The sequence below is a fragment of the Cibotium barometz genome, chromosome 37 (genome assembly GCF_041138505.1).
Source record: "Cibotium barometz isolate CiBa-2024 chromosome 37, ASM4113850v1, whole genome shotgun sequence".
In the NCBI taxonomy this organism is placed as follows: Eukaryota; Viridiplantae; Streptophyta; class Polypodiopsida; order Cyatheales; family Cibotiaceae; genus Cibotium; species Cibotium barometz.
Window position 1 is genome coordinate 47,853,945 of NC_141082.1, and position 17,928 is coordinate 47,871,872.

Genomic DNA, 17,928 nt, shown 5'->3' on the forward strand with positions numbered 1-17,928 from the left:
TTCCAAGTTGTAGATGAGTGTGGGGGTGGGCTTGACAATAATCCCACATGGGAACTTTTGGGAGTTTTAGAGTTTTTGTATAAAAGGTGGCTCATTTGAGAGCATGGACACATTGGGCAAACTCACATTTGAGCTCTCTTGAGACTAGCTCTCCCTCTTTTCCCATAGAGGTGCAAGCTCTTCTCTCTCCCCATCTACATTATTGTAAGTTCTTTTGTTAATTCAATGCAATGAGTTGATGTTTGTCTCTCTTCTCATGTCTATTCTCTAGTATGCATGTTTCTTTGTTGATAGCTTCAAGGTTTGTGTGCATGCTAGGGAGTAAGAGCTTGAGAATGAAGGATGCTTTGAGCTTGTGTATGCAATAGCTTAGCTTTCTTCTTGTTTTGGATGCATGAAGGAGTGGGATGATGAGTGAATGAGTATGGCAAGATTGAGCTTGTGTGTGTGTGTTAAGTCCATGTCAATAGTAGTAGTTTTCTTAGCATTCTCTCCATCAAATGGATAAGCTTTTGTGCACCGGTACGGGTTGAATCCCTAGCTCCGAAAGGGATGAAAATCCCATTGGATTGAGCTACGTGTGGATCATACTACTCTTGCTACAAGTGAGAGAGTTTTCCGTCTCTCCATTGGCGCCGCTGTCGGGGAGAAGACTCAAATCCGGTTGAGAGTGTGTGGAAACCACCACTATTTCCTCTTTTGGTTGCAAAACCATTGAGTGATTAGGTTAAGTTCGGGTGTGCGATCCCGGTGTGAGTGGATAAGGTCAGGATAAGAAAAAAAAACCATTGAGCGGTTGAGGTTTCTCCCGCATTGTTTTTTATGTTTTATTGCTTTTCAAGTACCGTCATTATGCTTACATTCATTGTTTTTTTTGCCATTTCATGCTTTCATGCTCTTCGTTAACATGTGATTAGTAAAATTAAAAAAGAAAAGAAAAAAAAAGAAAAGAGGTGCGTTGCTAAGCTCTTCCATAGCTTATGCAAGCTCCATAGGCTCCCAAGCGTGAAGCCCGCTTAAGGAAGAGAGGAGAGAGGGAAAGAGAAGGGAAAAAAAAACGTGGAGAGAGGTTGCAAATTTTATTTTTGTTTCCAACAAGTTCCAAGCTGATTGAATGGCAATTGTTTCGCAGTTGCTAAGCGATGGGCATTCAGCCTTTCCTTTTCCACGTAGGCACTGACCTTGGCTTTTAAAAAGTGCGGAATATTAAGGTTATTATTATGTAGTGTAGTGTATAGAGGCTTAGGCGTGTGTTCATTAATTAGGCTAATCATACTAAAGAGGCTTGTGTTCATAGCTTGATAGAATGACTCGGAAGTCCTCTTGTTTCTTTTAAAAAAAAAAAAGATAAATACACTGAAGGCCGTCGAAGGCTGCTGGCAAGTGAGGCGTGTAGTTGAGTTCTGCACCGTTGTAGGTGAATGCGTGCAGGCGACCGGTGTGGAGAAGCCAGCGTGGAAGAAGGTCCGTGTAGAGGAGTAGCAGCAAGCGGTGGCCGCAAAAAAGAAAAAAAAGAAAGGAAGCTAACTGCAGAAGGTCTGTGTGGAAAGTGACGTGGAAGAGAAGGTCGCAGAAGGTCTGCGTGGAGAGTGATTGCAGCTGTGAGGCGATGGTGAAGCTGGCAGCCCAGGCGTTGACGGGGTTGGCCGTCTCTGCCTCACCCGCAGCAAAGAAGGTTGGGAAGGCAACTGACGGTTGGTTGCAGCAGACGAGAAGAAGGCGAGCGGCCGCGTGAAGGTGGTCGGTGTGGAGAGCCTGGCTGCGGATGAGCTGGCGAAGGAGCAAGGCACAAGAGCTGCTGGCCGACGAGGGCATGAAGAGCTGCTAAGCCGGCGGGAGGTTGCAGTTGTGGAGGCGACCGGCAGCAACTGAGGCCGACGAAGAAGAAAGAGGAGGCGCCTCATCCGAAGAGATGGTGGGAAGGTGGAGAGGTGGCTGTGTGGAGGCGACCGACTGACTGGAAGCGAAAGAAGGAGGCACGCCTGCAGAGCTGAGAAGCACAGAGAGCGGAGAAGGTGCTGCATCTGAAGGAGACGAGCTGCAAGGTATCTGAAAGAGCATTGAAGGCGCCGCAAGGAAGCACGTGAAGGAGCAACAGGCCGAATCTGCAGAGAAAGCGCCGAAGATAAGGTTAGTGATTTTTTGTTTTTTGTTTTTTTATTTATTTTTTTAATTTATTTTTTGTTAATTTCTTTTTTAATTATAAAAAATAATAATAATAATAAAAACCATAAAACAATAAATTTTAAAAAAAAAAGAGAGAAGAGAAAAAAAAAGAGAGGAAAGCAAAAAAGAAAAAAAAAGAAAAAAAAACAATTTTAGTCCATTTTTTATTTTTTAAATTTTTGTAAAATTTTGCATAATTAAAGTAGCTTGCATTTTTTTAAAATCTCTGTAATTTTGTGCATAAGTAGTATATTTTTAGCGTCATTCATATTTTTATGTAATTAGTATGAAATTTATTAGTTTTAAAAAAAACAACAAAAGGAGAAGAAAACAAAAGAAAAGAAAGAAAGAAAGAAAGAAAGAAAGAAAAAAACCATAAAACAATAAATTTAAAGAAAAAAAAAGAGAGAAAAAAAATAATTTTTTGTATTTTGAATCCATTTTTCATTTTTTAAATTTCTGTAAAATTTTGCATAATTAGAGTAATCTGCATTGTTTTAAATTTTTGTAATTTTGTGCATAATTAGTATTTTTGTTTAGCGTAATTCATATTTTTGGCAATTAGGAAAAGAGAAGAAAAAAGTAAAAACATAAAATTATTTTTTAAAAAAAATTCAAAAAAAAAAGATAGGTATACACATATTCATTTTAGTTGCATTTAGTGGTTAGGCAGGGTAAAATATATATATATATATATATATATATACACATATATATATATTAAAAAACACAAAACAAAAAACAAAGACAAAACAAAAAAAATAAAAAAACACATAAAAAACACATAAAAAACCAAAAAAAATTTGACCTTATGCACTTACGGTCGGGACGTCTTATAGATTCTGCCATAGGGCCTAGGGCACCTTCTAGAGTACCTACGCAGGAAAGTGGGACCCAATCGGTAGGAAATTTGGCAGATATTGCTGAAACCCTTTCTGAATCCCAATCCGATACCCTTTCCTCCAGAACAACTAGCTCATTGTCCATGGACAATCTAGGGCCGACAAATAGTCATCCCTTAGCTCCAAATAGGACAAATAGTCATCCCTTAGCCCCAAATAGGACACCCACAAGATCTTTTAATCCATTTGAAGCCGACACCATGGGGTTAACACTCAATGTGAGACTCCAATATGTCTACATGAATGCTCAAGGAGCTGAGATCTTTAGGGATCCACAACAACGGTATCTTGTTAAGATCGCAGACATTTTCTCAGAACTTGATAGAGCACCTCTAGTCAATGACCAGGGTAACATGTACATGGGTGGAGATGGTGTTCGCTACGAAGTCACCTACCATCCAGAAAATGTAGACAAATTAGGGGAGCTCTCTAAAACCGAGTTCTTTGACTTATCGAAGCTTTCCAACGCAAGGGAGTCTACAGATGACTGGCTCATTGAGCCGGACATGCCTGGACCCTCCAATGCCCAGTTTTCAAAGCCATCCATAGATGATTTACTTCTTGTAGATCTAAATTTGGAAAGGGATAGGAAAGGCAAGAGCAAAATGGATCAGGGGGCTGAGAACCAATGGGAGTTTGTACGACAAATTCCAATGACAAAGGTCTTACAGGATGACCCACTTCAAGAGGTCTATAAGGACTCGTTAGAGGGATATTATGCCACAACTAGATTGCCACAGCTCGATCTTCCTCTAGCACTGGTGGTGGTAGTTGAGAAGCTTGCAGGACACATGAACCGAATAATTGATAAATGGGCCAATGAATACCGAACCTTAGATTGGAAAGAGATTCGGGAACTCACGTGGAAAGGACAACCATTATTCATGGAAGTGTTCTCAACAAATACAGCCAAACCAGGAGAGACAGCCTTTCTTGGAGAAACTGTTGCTCCTTCCCTATGAGAGTTCACTAGAGAGGGACCCTCAACATCAAAATGGACCACTACTAGTAGCCCAACTCTAGCACCAAGACATTATCCGACACCAAAAGTGCGACCACAGATCACACCACAACAACATTTTTCTCACTATGACAATCGGAGGGTAGGGGAGCCAACTCGGCCTCCCATAAATGCACCTCCTGAAATGCGGGTGAAAAGATCTTTGGAGGGGTTTGGTGAGGCTGGTAATAGGGGACCCACACCAATTTTGGATGCATGTGGACCATCTTACCAAAGAGAGGAACAATTCCCACTGAGAGTGAGAGGCCGTAGGCCCTATGATGAGTATTCAAGACAAGTAAGGCCATCAACTCTTCAGAAACTGGTAAAGAAGTATGAAGGGTCGGGAGATCCATACGACCATGTAGCAGCATTTAGGCAAGCAGTTCGAGCTGAGCAAGTGGCTGACAAGCATACTCAAATTGAAGGATTTGGACTCACTCTTGAAGGAAAAGCCCTTGCTTGGTTTCAGGCATTAGAGGCTTCAGACAAATCTTCTTTACGAGTTCTGGAAGAGAGATTCATTGCTGCTTTTTCCTTGATGGGGATTCAGCATGACACAGTAGCACACACCTACTCTTTCAAGCAAGGCGAGAATGAGAGTGTTAGAGACTGTGTAAATCGAATGAAGCAGTACATTAATCGTTGCCCAGAAGATGAGAAGCCCGCCCAAAGTCGATTAATTTCTCTCTTCTTAAAAGGACTCAAAAATTCAACACTACATACACATCTCTATGCAAAGAAGCATACAAATTTCAATGAGTGTTGCCATGATGCTATGGATTTCACCGATAACTTCAAATTCCAAGATGGGTCTGGCCCTGAGGTGAAAACTAGAGATCAGTGGGGTGATGACCAAAGTTTAGGGTCTAGCGCTCTAGTAAATCCAGACCAGATAGCTAACCTAGTACTAAGGAGATTGGGACAGACCTATCGTCCACCCATGCAGCCACAACAACAGCAGCAGAGAATGAGGAGTGTACTTCCTACAGGTCCTCATCTTTGTGGAGCATGTGGCGGTAACCATAAAACAGAGGAATGTAATACCTTTTCTCCTCTAGTCACAAACCAACCCACAAAGAAGTGGTGCCAAGCCTGTGCTTGGAACTTTACCCATACCATACAGGACTGTACTCGCATTGCAAGAATGAGACAGGAGCGTGAGCAGCCAAGGGGTGGAGTGGCTCCACAAATGTATCAACAGTATACTAATTTTGAACGTAAGCTACCGATGGCACAAGAGCAAGCACGACCTGTTCTTGGTGCTCAACCTCCTGCTCCTGGGACTGCTCCTGTGAGGGTTGTTGACTACGACAATTCAAATATGTGTAGAGACTTGGTAAACCCAGGCTATGTGGAAGAGGAATACGCATCATATTCATCCAAAGAAAAGCTCTTTGAAAGTCCCGCATTCCCAAGCCCAGCACTGGAGGCTCAACCAGGGGAACAAAACTCTTTGATGTTGCTAGGCGGCTACCAACCTAGGACTCCAGGCCCCTCAGGTCAATGGCAGCCAAGGAAAGTAGAGGCCAAACCAATGGGCCCCTGTTATGAGTGCGGAGAACCCCATTGGGCTCGTGATTGTCCACATCGCTCAAGGCAAGCATCTCGATCCAATACAACAGTACAACAGTTTCCACCAATTGAAAGATATTGTCTAGGGTGTTGTGTAGAACACTTCCCAAAGGATTGTTTGCTGAAACCACATGAGGAAGGCACCTCTCAACCAAAGGTCTCACTCAACCTTGTAGGGGCAGTTCCATCACCAGCTTCATCTGAGAATGAGGATGTCGTGCCACTTAGAGTCATGACTAGATCACAGACACGAAATGCCGAAATACAGACTGATGAGACACCTCGAACTAGGGATGCAAAGGCAAATCTAGTGGACAATAGAAAAAGACCACTAGGAGGAAAAAGAACCGAAACAAGCGAACTAAAAGTACATCCACTAGTTCTCAAGAAGCCTCTAAACAAAACATGAGGGATAAAACTTTTACATCCCAAGAAGTGCATGAGGAACATCAACCTCAACCTGGGCCTAGTGTTAAACAAGATGAGGTTAGTACGACTGAGGATAGTTCTGGGGGTTCTGTTTTTGTGGATAAAGTGAATGAGACTCTAGAGGCCATCCTTGAGGCTCATAGAAGTCGCATTGCAGCTTTATCTGAGCTACCCAAGAAGCTTCAAGAATACCCAAATCCTCGTGAGGAGAAGATCAATCTAGCTGTACATCAGCAACTCATTAGGGAAGCTCAGTCAATACTTGAGGGACCACCACCACCTATTCCTCGGGGCCCAACCTCTCTTAAGCCAACATTAGAAACCATACCAGAAGTGTCATCAAGTCGGGAAATGAAAAGTGAACTCATTTCACAAGCTCATAGCGAAAGGTCTGCACCAATTGACACCCAATTGACAGGGGGTAATCTGCCACCACCTAGCCTTGTCTTCCCATGCAATGATGAAGTTATTGATGCAAATGAGGACATGGCAAATGAGATGTGGGCCGCAGTTCATGAGAAAGTTAATGAGAACATGTCTTCTATTAGTTCGCCTCCATTCTCTGAGGTGGATTTTACCAGGGGCACGGAAAACAACTTTAGACGCCCAAGCATCCAGGAGGAAGTTCAAACAATTGTTTCTCCTAGAAGTAAGCATACACTGAAAACCTTACCATCATATCTGGGAGAATATGAAAACTGCTCTCAAACCTTGAGGATACCCTCCATGCATAAAAGGTTGACAAAGGAGAAGGATATGAGTATCGTGCAAGCTATTTTGTCAGCACCAGTGGCTCGTACCTTACCTTTGCTTGACTTGATAAAAATTCGTCCTGAGTTGTGGAATGATATTGCCACATGTTTGTCAGAGCAGGTATTGCTACAAAAGGGTCACCATGAGTGTACTATACACCCTGAGACAAAGCATGTTATGCCAGTTCCTATCAACAAAGTAGGAAAATTTTGTGAGGACGATCAGGGAAATGCTACCCTCCCATTAGAAGTGCGAAAAGTAGTTTCAACTGCAATACTTGATAGTGGTGCAGGAGTGGGCATTGTGACAAGGTCCATTTGGGAAAAGTGGGGCAAACCAGCTATTAGGAGTACCAGGATGCGCTTGCAGCTAGCAGATGGAAGCTTAGAACATCCCCTTGGGCTGCTTGAGAACATATTGGTCACCACATGTGGGATTGAATATGAGCACACCTTTGCAGTAGTGGATTTTGGAAAACATCCAAACTATGAAGTGATATTGGGTAGACCATTCATGCGACAATTTCAAATGATTCAAGATTGGGGATACAATTATTTGTACCTCCGACATGATTCTGTCATCACAAGGGTCAACTTAAGGAATCACTCATATCGTGATGTAACAAGGTCTCCAATAGATGAGTTTGATTCTGCTTCATCTGAGGGCTCAAGAGTTACATTGTCAGACGGGCGAGAAGATCTGTGGATGTGTGGAGCCTCATGTAGGGATTTCAACACTGAGAGACTTAAGGGTAATCGAAGTGTATCAGATGAGGCATATATTCCACAACCCTTCCCTGAGCATTTAATTGATCCACTAGAATGGAGTCATGTCCTGGCAACATTATCGACCTGTGCTTTACCTAAGCCAATTCAATTCTGTGACTCAGATGGATATGACATTATTCCTATACGAATGGTACAACCACGTGACCTTCTAGATGATTTGTACTATAGGAATGCTTCCACAACAGCACTGCATGTAGAAGAAGTCTCAGTGGAGAATTTAACACTCAAATCTGCTAGTGATGCTGATCAAAAGGGTGGTGTTTCTACCTTATAAAACCCACTTTCAAAATCTGCTCTTGAAGCTCCAAAACAAATGATGTGGATAATTGATAAGTACTCAAGTGAGGGCCATGGCGGCTGGCATGTTCCAACTACTCTAGTCGCTGCTCAAAGAAGGCCAGGCAAGAAGGAATTATCAATTTGGCTACCCAAAGATGCGTACAAACTTGTACCATCTAGTCCAGTCGCTAAGCCTCCTAAAAAGCACATCTTTTCCAAGCCTAAACCTTGGATTGTTACTCGTTGGGTCCCAAAACATGTTCTTAAAGCACAAGGCTATTATGAGGGTGCAACAGCAATTTGGCTTCCAAAATGCCATGGTTTGCTAGGGGTAAAAGAGTGTATCAGAAAGATTCCCAAAGCCACCCTTGGTTTTCCATATCAGTGGGGGTGCAAAAGAAATCAACGCAACCTCTTCAAGATAGGATAGGTGGCTGTGATAGCACCTACAAATCCACTTGTGTTGATCTTCCTAAAACATGTATTGAAACACAAGTTGTCCCAATTTCTCCTTGTTACACAATTCCACCATCAACTTGTGTACCTAAGTCAAGTCTAAATGAGTCTCATTTGAGCATAGATTCTAGCACTTCATTGCCTAAATCCTCTTATCTTGCTCAAATTCCTCGACAATTGCTAAAATTCCCACATCTTAAGAAGAACATACCCAAACCCAAAGATAAGGCATTAGCACTACAATTGAAGCTCTTTGGTAGATCAATGTTTGAATAGAGTGGTTCTTTATGCCTTTAGAGGATTATGTTCTTTTTGAGATGATCTCCACCACCAGCGCAAGGGTAAGCTCAGCAACTCCACAATAAGATCGACAAGCCAGGGCACTTTTCTCCCATTGGGTTTTTCCCCTCGGCTATATATCGGTGATTGGCACCACTAACAAATTTTATTCCTTTGTTTTCTTTTCTTGTTTGTTAATAAACATTTTGCAGAGACCTCAGCTAAACAAGAGCATCAACCACGACCCAACAGTCCACCTACTGTGAACACAAATTAGGAAGGGGGGAGACATGCTATGCTATGCCTACAAAGACCAAGGAGGAGCAATCTGTACAAAATCAGCAATGCATCAATGCAAACGAACAACATCAACGGGCACTACAACAGGTGTATTCAAATCTTAATCTTTTGTTCTTTATGTGCTTTTAACTTTTGGATACATTGTTTGCATGTTCACACAATGTTGGCTGGTTTAAGTTTTTGATTAGTTGTTAAAATATGGTGAGTGAATTCTAGATTCTTAGAGGACTTAGTAATAGATATTTCTATTTAAAGACAGTGTAGGATATATACCAATGGAGTATGCCAAGTTCTTATGCTTTAAAGGTATATTAGTTATCCCTAGTGGTAGCTACCTCTTAGGTATGAGCTCGGTGAAAGGATTCATAAAAAATTTACGAAAATATACCCTAAAAAATATATATACGAGTGAATCAAGACATGACGTGTCTACAGCCATGTGGAATGCTTGGTAGGACCTGGGGTTGTCTTAGCACCTTGGGGCCAATGCCTTGGTTTCCATGGGGTAACACTGACGTCTAAAAACTTCAAAAAAAGACCTTCAAGGAATTATCGCCTTGATAGATGTTGGTAGGACTCTGGGGTACACTATGGGCCCTCGAGACCAATGCCCTCATCTTCATGGGGTACTCCTTATGTCATAAAAGAAAGAAAAGGGTCTGTCGCCTTTGAGATACTTAGCGGCCTTTAGATTCTCTTGGCGGAGGTCTCTTGGCCATTGCTTGGGTCTCATCGGGATGGAACCTTAATCTTTATCATCATCTACACACACATCAAAAAAAAAAAGAAAAAAAAAGAAAAAAAAAAGGTCCAATCACCTTTGCTCATATTTAGGAGTAGGTTTGCCACTTAGGAATAACTGAAATACTTGTAGGACATTGAGACTGCGGACATAACCTGCGGTGTACAAGCACACTTGCCTTTACATAGCACTACCTACCACTTAGTCTCACTTTGACTAGTCTTTACTCACCTATTTTAGTACTCTTTAAAACTCTAATCAGCCTTGCACTTGTATGCTCACGTGTGAAATTATCATTGTTGGTATTTTTTCTTTTCTTTTCTTTTCTTTTTTTCAATAAAAGACTTTACTTGTATCCATTGTTTTTTGCAGCTCTTGCTTCTACCGCGCTCGAGGACATGCGCAAAATAGGAAGGGGCCAATGGAGAGACGGAAAACTCTCTCACTTGTAGCAAGAGTAGTATGATCCACACGTAGCTCAATCCAATGGGATTTGCATCCCTTTCGGAGCTAGGGATTCAACCCGTACCGGTGCACAAAAGCTTATCCATTTGATGGAGAGAATGCTAAGAAATCTACTACTATTGACATGGACTTAACACACACACAAGCTCAATCTTGCCATACTCATTCACTCATCATCCCACTCCTTCATGCATCCAAAACAAGAAGAAAGCTAAGCTATTGCATACACAAGCTCAAAGCATCCTTCATTCTCAAGCTCTTACTCCCTAGCATGCACACAAACCTTGAAGCTATCAACAAAGAAACATGCATACTAGAGAATAGACATGAGAAGAGAGACAAACATCAACTCATTGCATTGAATTAACAAAAGAACTTACAATAATGTAGATGGGGAGAGAGAAGAGCTTGCACCTCTATGGGAAAAGAGGGAGAGCTAGTCTCAAGAGAGCTCAAATGTGAGTTTGCCCAATGTGTCCATGCTCTCAAATGAGCCACCTTTTATACAAAAACTCTAAAACTCCCAAAAGTTCCCATGTGGGATTATTGTCAAGCCCACCCCCACACTCATCTACAACTTGGAACTCCTTTCAAGAGCCCTAAGTATCTTTTTGTTGTATCCTTGCATTGATCTTCACTCGTCACGCAACAATCCCAAAATATAATAATGGGTGTCTCCATAGAGGTTATGACTAACATGTCTAAAAAGAAAACAAGGTTAAGGAGTAGCTTGAGCCTTTCCACATTTGACAGCCTCATGTTCTTGTCTCTCATAAAACCTCAATCTTTTATGAAGGTAAATTTACAGAGAAGATATTTGACACTTGGGCTTCTATGAGCCTCAAAGACCTCAAAATTGGCTACATGAGCTTTGTAACTTTTGTTTTAAGTAGTTTCACCTATTTCAAGTGACTATATCGTTTATCATAGCTTTATCTTGTCTAAGAAATTTGAGAAAAAACTTCAAGCATTGGCTTCTTTAAAGCTTCAGATGCCTCAAGATTTGTCTACACAACCTTTATGGCAATGAAGTCTTTATATAGGTTCGCTAATGAAAATTCCATATTAATGGAATAGCAGTATCAAAGACTACAACAATGTCATGTTTAATTCTTGAACAAAAACAGCTGCCGTTTTGGAGGGTGCATGCAATGGCGATTAGGGTTTAGTAGAAGTGCATCCATCCTCTTTCTTTTTTATTTTATTTCTTAAGCTACCTAACTTGCTTGATTAGGCAGAGCAGCAACCCCCCCTTGGGTGCATGGGCACCAAGTGGAGGGGGTACCCCGACCCTACTAATTCCAATGCCGCACTAGCGTAGAGCTCCTAGGGCATCAAAAGCAAGCATTTACCCTCTCATCAACTGTTCCCCCCTTGGCCCCCAGCAATGGACCCCAACATAGAAGCACTGACAAGGTATGACAAAATGGTCAAAGATTTTATGGAAACAAAGAAGTAGTTGGAGGACTTAAGAGCCAGAATCAAGGAGTTAAATCTAGTTCTGTTACTGAAAAAATGGATGAAAAGAAAGAGACTTTCAATATGGTGCCCCTGAAGGATGTCACTGCTCCCCCACTATAGGTAATCCTCCTTCCAATATTTCACAAGTCTGCTTGCCCCCAGACATGGTGAAATCTTTGGAAAAGGATTACTTAGCTAGATGTCTAGGACTACTATTTGGTCCTAGACCCCTTGTTAAGTTCTTAAGGAGCTGGGTAAGGGACAACTGGATAGGTATTGGAATAGAAGTGGAGGTCATTCAGGCCCTCCCCAATGGGTATTATATTTTTCTCTTTATGGACTCTAACATGGCCCTTAAGGTCATGGGATCTGGTCAGTGGATGTACAAGAATCTCCCCTTGTGTTTTTTTAGATGGTCTAAAGAGTTTAATCCTAATGGCCCCAAACTTTCTCCTTGCCCCCACCAGTGTGGGTGGAACTTCCCAATCTCCCTTTCTACTTATACCCATGGGTGAAGAAGATAGTCTCCCCCATAGACACAGTCCTTGGCGTGAGACCCAAGAATGACTATAACCCAGCCTGGCATCCCCAAATTCTTGTGGAAGTTGATCTTGACAAATCTCTAATTGATGAAATAGAGATTAATTATGGGGAGTACAACATGCAATAGAAAGTCCTTTATAAACATCTTCCCAATGTGTGTTTCCAATGTGGAATGCAAGGACATGTAATTAGGAACTTCCCTATTAAGTACCCTAACTTAAGAGTCCCTAGTCCCCCTTCCCCTCAAACTACCAATAGTAAAAGTCAGCAAATTGGTGGGATTAATCCTCAAGCCCCCCCCAGTGCCCCTGCTACTACAAAAGAGAAAGGTGATGGGTTTATTCTCCCCAATAGGAGAAGAACCTTCAAACAGAATAGATCGGGCCAACAGAGAGCATATGAAAACTCTTATGCCTTATTAGATAACCTTTCTGACTCCGAGAGGATATTGAGGATTCTCAAGAGACCATTCAATCCACACCCCTAGATAGATCTAGGATCAATGCAGAAATCAATCAGATGGACCATGACCTTATCAACTCTTACCAACCCTTAGAGGAGCACCTGAATGATGAGCAGAACAGGGTGAACTTGGTCCTATTTTGATAGAGAAAATGGTAATACAAATGAAATGGAGATGGCTAAGGAATTGAAAAGGGGGCACTCTTTGGTGGGCTCCACTACTCCACAATCAGCATCTAAAGGTGGTCATAAGAAGGTCGATTCCCAAAGAAAAGGTAAATTAAGTGCTCTACACTGAATGTCAAGGGTCTAACTGACCCCTCCAAAGTTCAGCTGGTTAGACAATGGCTTAAAAAGCAAGGTAAGCTTGATGTTATTGATCTAACTTGAGTCAAAGTTAGTAGTCCTAAGTCGGATAAAAGGCTTCAATCTATCTCTAAAGATCATATATGGATTTACATTGCCCACACTCAAGGTTCAGGTGGAGTTGCAGTAGGTTTACACATTGACCTAAAGGATATATAACAGGATGTGTATGACCAGTGGGCTGCCTTTGAGATGTCCACATACTCCTTTATTGGCATATATGCTGCAAGAGCCTAGGCCAAGAGAGCCAGAACATGGAGAACCCTGAGGCTGGTTCCAGATCCCATTATCCTAATGGGGGACTTTAACATGGTTGAGACCAGAGAGGATAGGTTTAGAGGACTAGGCCAGATCATCAAAGGTGCAGAGATGTGGTCCTGGCAGAACACCTTAGATCACTTTGGGTTGTGTGATCTGGGGAATACTGGTGATTTCACATGGCATAATTATGCCTTGGGGGAGCTAGCCAGGAAGGCAAGACTAGACATATGATATGTAAGCAAGAGCATTTGTAATGCATTTGTGAGATGTGAATGCAAAATTGATTTCTCTACATGTTTATCAGATCACTACCCCATGACCCTACTACTGGACGATTATGATAAAAAGGTTCTTAACCAGTGGTTTCACACACGACCCTGCATTGTTTAAGTTACCCATTGTGCAGGAGGAAGTCAAAACAATTTGGGGGATTTTTTTTGGGAGAGGACTCACTCCACCTAAGACCTGGAGTCTCGCCATTAAATCTACTCAATCCTTACTGATTTGCATCAGAAAGGAGGTGACCAGAATTAGGAAGTAAAGAAAAGAATTGCTCTACCTAAAGCAGAAGGAGCTGGAAGAAAATACAAACAAGGAGGACCTCTCAGTACAAAATGAGGTGTGCAGGACTAGAGAAGAGATTAAGGAGGAGGAAGAGATATCTCTTCAGCAGGCCAACCTCTTTTTTAGATATTGGTGTGGGTAGGGAAAAGTGATCTTCCCACACCAAAAATGTTCAAGATGCTGAATGTTCAACAAAGCAAGGATAAAATTCCCCCTCTCAAAGACAACAATGGCATCAATAGTAGTTCAAAGGAAGGGAACAAAAAAATGGTATTCCAACACTTTAACAATATCTTCAATAAAGGGGGGTGAGCTCACAAAGGATCAAATCAAATGCATATCAATCATAGGGGAGGCCAAGAAACCTACCATCCCAAAAGGAATCTCTAAAACAATGGAATGTAATCTCTCAAAGGAGGCAATAGATAATTTAAAGGGGGAGAAAAGCCCAAGAGTGGATGGCATGCTATCAGAATTCTACAAATCATTCAGGTGGGTCCCCTATTAGTTGTATAGCAAGAGGTTGTATCCTATGGGACTCTCCCCCTCTCAACAAGAGGGGTGGATCAAACTATTTCAAAAGAAAGGGGAGAAAGAAAACCTAGGTAGTTGGAGACCCATCACTATGTTAACTTGTGCATACAAAATTTATGCTAAGGCCCTGGCTATGAGACTTTCCAGCCAACTAAAAAGTTGGATTAGATAGGAACAGAAAGGGTTTGTAAAGGGCAGGTATATCCTTGATGCCATTATTGCTATGTAGGAGGGTATGGAGTATGCTGAAGAATTTGAACATGACTATATTTTTTTTTCAAAATTTGATTTTGATAAAGCCTATGATAGGCCTAGCTAGCACTATGTATTGGAGTCTCTCAGGCAAATGGGTATGGAGTATGCTGAAGAATTTGAACATGACTATATTTTTTTTCAAAATTGATTTTGATAAAGCCTATGATAGGCCTAGCTAGCACTATGTATTGGAGTCTCTCAGGCAAATGAGTGTAGGCAAACACTTTACCTAGATGGTGGGGACCTTATTTGGTAATGCTACACAGCAAGAGTTAATGTAAATGGGGTGCTCTTTGAGGTCTTCCCCCTAACTAAGTCCATTAGGCAAGGCTACCCTTTGTCCATTAGATGTGGGTAGCCTGGAATGCAGTAAAAGGGGATCTAATCCTATCAGAAAAGCCTAGCCACACATGGGGCCTCCATGGTAGAGACTCGATTTGGTGGCCTATTCTACCCTTTCCCCGAGTAGATGAGAACAAGGTTGAGGCTGCTCTTAGGATGCATAAGATAGGCATTTGTAGTTGGTGGGATGTGTGGGATACTTCTAGAAACACCTGCCTATCCAGAGCAGAGTTGATAAGGATTTACAATGTCTCTAATGCAGAGTTAGAACTCATGGTTTGGTGATAGGATGAGTTTGTGGAGTCACACTGACTATTGGTTACTCTCTATTAGAAACTTGCCACACCCTAAAGCGTTCCAATGGAGTTCACAGCTAACCCCTGCCGATCCTTGCTAAGAAAAGGGCTCCCCCTGTGCACTATAAACTTAACAAGAGATAGGGTCTTATGTGGGTCAGATCACAATGGTACTTTCTCTTTGGCAAACTGTGGAATAAGTATGTAGAGCCAAATAAGGCTTGCCTGGCCTGGCTAATAATGCAGAGAGCCATCTTGACTCAACAAAGAGCATTCAATATGAATATTGGGGGTGGTAAATGCCATAGATGCCAAGCTATGGAGGATGACATGCATATCTTCATCCACTACCCCCAAGCCAAATGATGCTTTGACTCTTTGCTGGCAACTTGTATTCAGTCCTAGAATGGTATGTCCTTAGGTTGGAAAAACCTGGTTTTGGGGAAACGTATTGGATGTTCTATGGAGTTATGGGCTGTGCTGAGGTCTGAAATGCTTTGGTGCATGTGGTTAAACAAACTAGATTTCATATATAACAGTAATCCTATTCACCACATCTAGCTAAAAGATCATTTGATGCATGTAGGTGAAAGATTCATCCAGACTGGATTTCATATACAACAATAATCCTACTCACCACATCTAGCTAAGAGATCATTTGATCCATGCAGGTGAGAGATTTATCCAAAGGAGACTGAGGGACTTGGAAGCTAAGATAACTCAGCTACACAAGAGAGCAAAGGACAGACATGATGACAAGCTGATCAGTGCAATCCAGGATATGATGATTTTGAGAGAGGCAGTAGTCACCAAGGATACTATGTTGGTGAAAACTCTCTATGTGATGCAACTCTTCTATAACTTCATAGCCATTACTTTGAAAAAAAAAACTCATGTAATAAGAATTGAAGTGCAAAGAGTTTCAACACGTGCATAGAGAATTAAATGCTGAAAAAAAGGCCACGTCCCCAAACGGCCATGGTAGGCCCTCGTGTCTAAAAGGCACGGTGCATTTAAGAGGGGGTTCAAGTGTGATCGACGACTAAGGGGCCCGATTTTGGGTGGGGGCGATCCGGGCCGTCGGATCCTCGAAAGTAAACTAGGGCCCCAAAGTAAACTAGGGATGCCCCGCATAACAAAAGCATATATTAATATGGGCCGGATACACTAGCTAGTAGAAATTATAGCCTAATGGTAAGACTATGGCCTCCCTAGCGGCACGTCGTCGGTTCAAATCTTTTCTTTTGCATTTTGAGACTTAGGCAAAAAAAATTCTAAGTCCAAACTCGGGAACTGGAGTAAACTAGTCAATATGGCAAGCCTGACTTTACTACGAGGTGGCCCTAGTTTACTTTGGGGCCGTAGATCTTTTGTAAACTAGAGGAGGCAAAGCACGACATCTAAAAAAAAAATTTGGCCTGTGAAGTAAACTAGGATCCCTAGTTTACTTCACACGCCGAGTGCGGACATCACAAAAAAACCTCAGCTTGTGAAGTAAACTAGGATCCCTAGTTTACTTCATAGGCCGAGTTTTTTTTCGGCCCTAGTTTCCTTTTGGCGATCCAATGGCCCAGATCGCCCCCACCTGAAATTGGGCCCCTTAGCCGTAGATCCCACGTCCTTTTCCTCTGTGTCCATAGACTCTGCCTGGCCCTCAAACCACTACAAACTTGAAGGGATATCAACTCACAGGCTCTCTACTACCAACAATTACAAGCCCACAGCTAACTCCGAATGACTTTCCTCTCGAGGATGACTAACTTTGACCTAGCTAAAGTAGAATCTCTCTTTTCTGAGTCAACTAGCACTTCTAGTTGCTCACACCACTCAAACCACACAAAATCCCATCACAATGGATACTCATCTGACAACACCTGAATCACTGCTGCCACACAGAAAGCACTCAGAACACAAAACCTTCCATTAGGAGATATGGATACATTAGACTATCATGTGGATCAGTTTTTTATTAGTGATGCATCCATTAGCATGCTTGAGATTGGGGATGATGATACTTTACATGTTGATGAGAGCATACAATAGTGCATGAGGAGCATAGACCTGAGTTCCTAGTGCTAGATGAGTCAAGCTACTCTTTTAGGGCTTCTATTCACGGGGATATCTATGATTCTATCTCTACTCCTAGCTCTCATAGCATACCTGGTAGCATTCACTTAGGTTTAGTGCATATGTTTGGGTAGTCAGGCACTGCACATGAGCATAGGAGAAAGGATTATGCATATGGATCTAGAGAGATTTTCATAGCCATGATTTTGTTGAGGTGAGACCTCGTAGGAGAAAGGATTATGCATATGGATCTAGAGAGATTTTCATTTGATCTAGATATGTACCTAGATCCATTTTTATTGGAGATAGATCTATCTTGGGATCTAGGCCATATAGGGGCATCATGGATTGGTATATATCATGAGCATAGCCATGATATTGTTGAGGTGAGACCTTGTAGGAGAAAGGATTATGCATATGGATCTAGAGAGATTTTCATTTGATCTAGATATGTACCTAGATCCATTTTTATTGGAGATAGATCTATCTTGGGATCTAGGCCATATAGGGGCATCATGGATTGGTATATATCATTCTTATAGGGGTGACCTTAGTGATCTTGGATATTCCGAGGCTTATAAGCGTGCATTCACAGCATTAGGAACATGTGTGGGGACCTAGGAACATGTGTGGCCCAGTATGA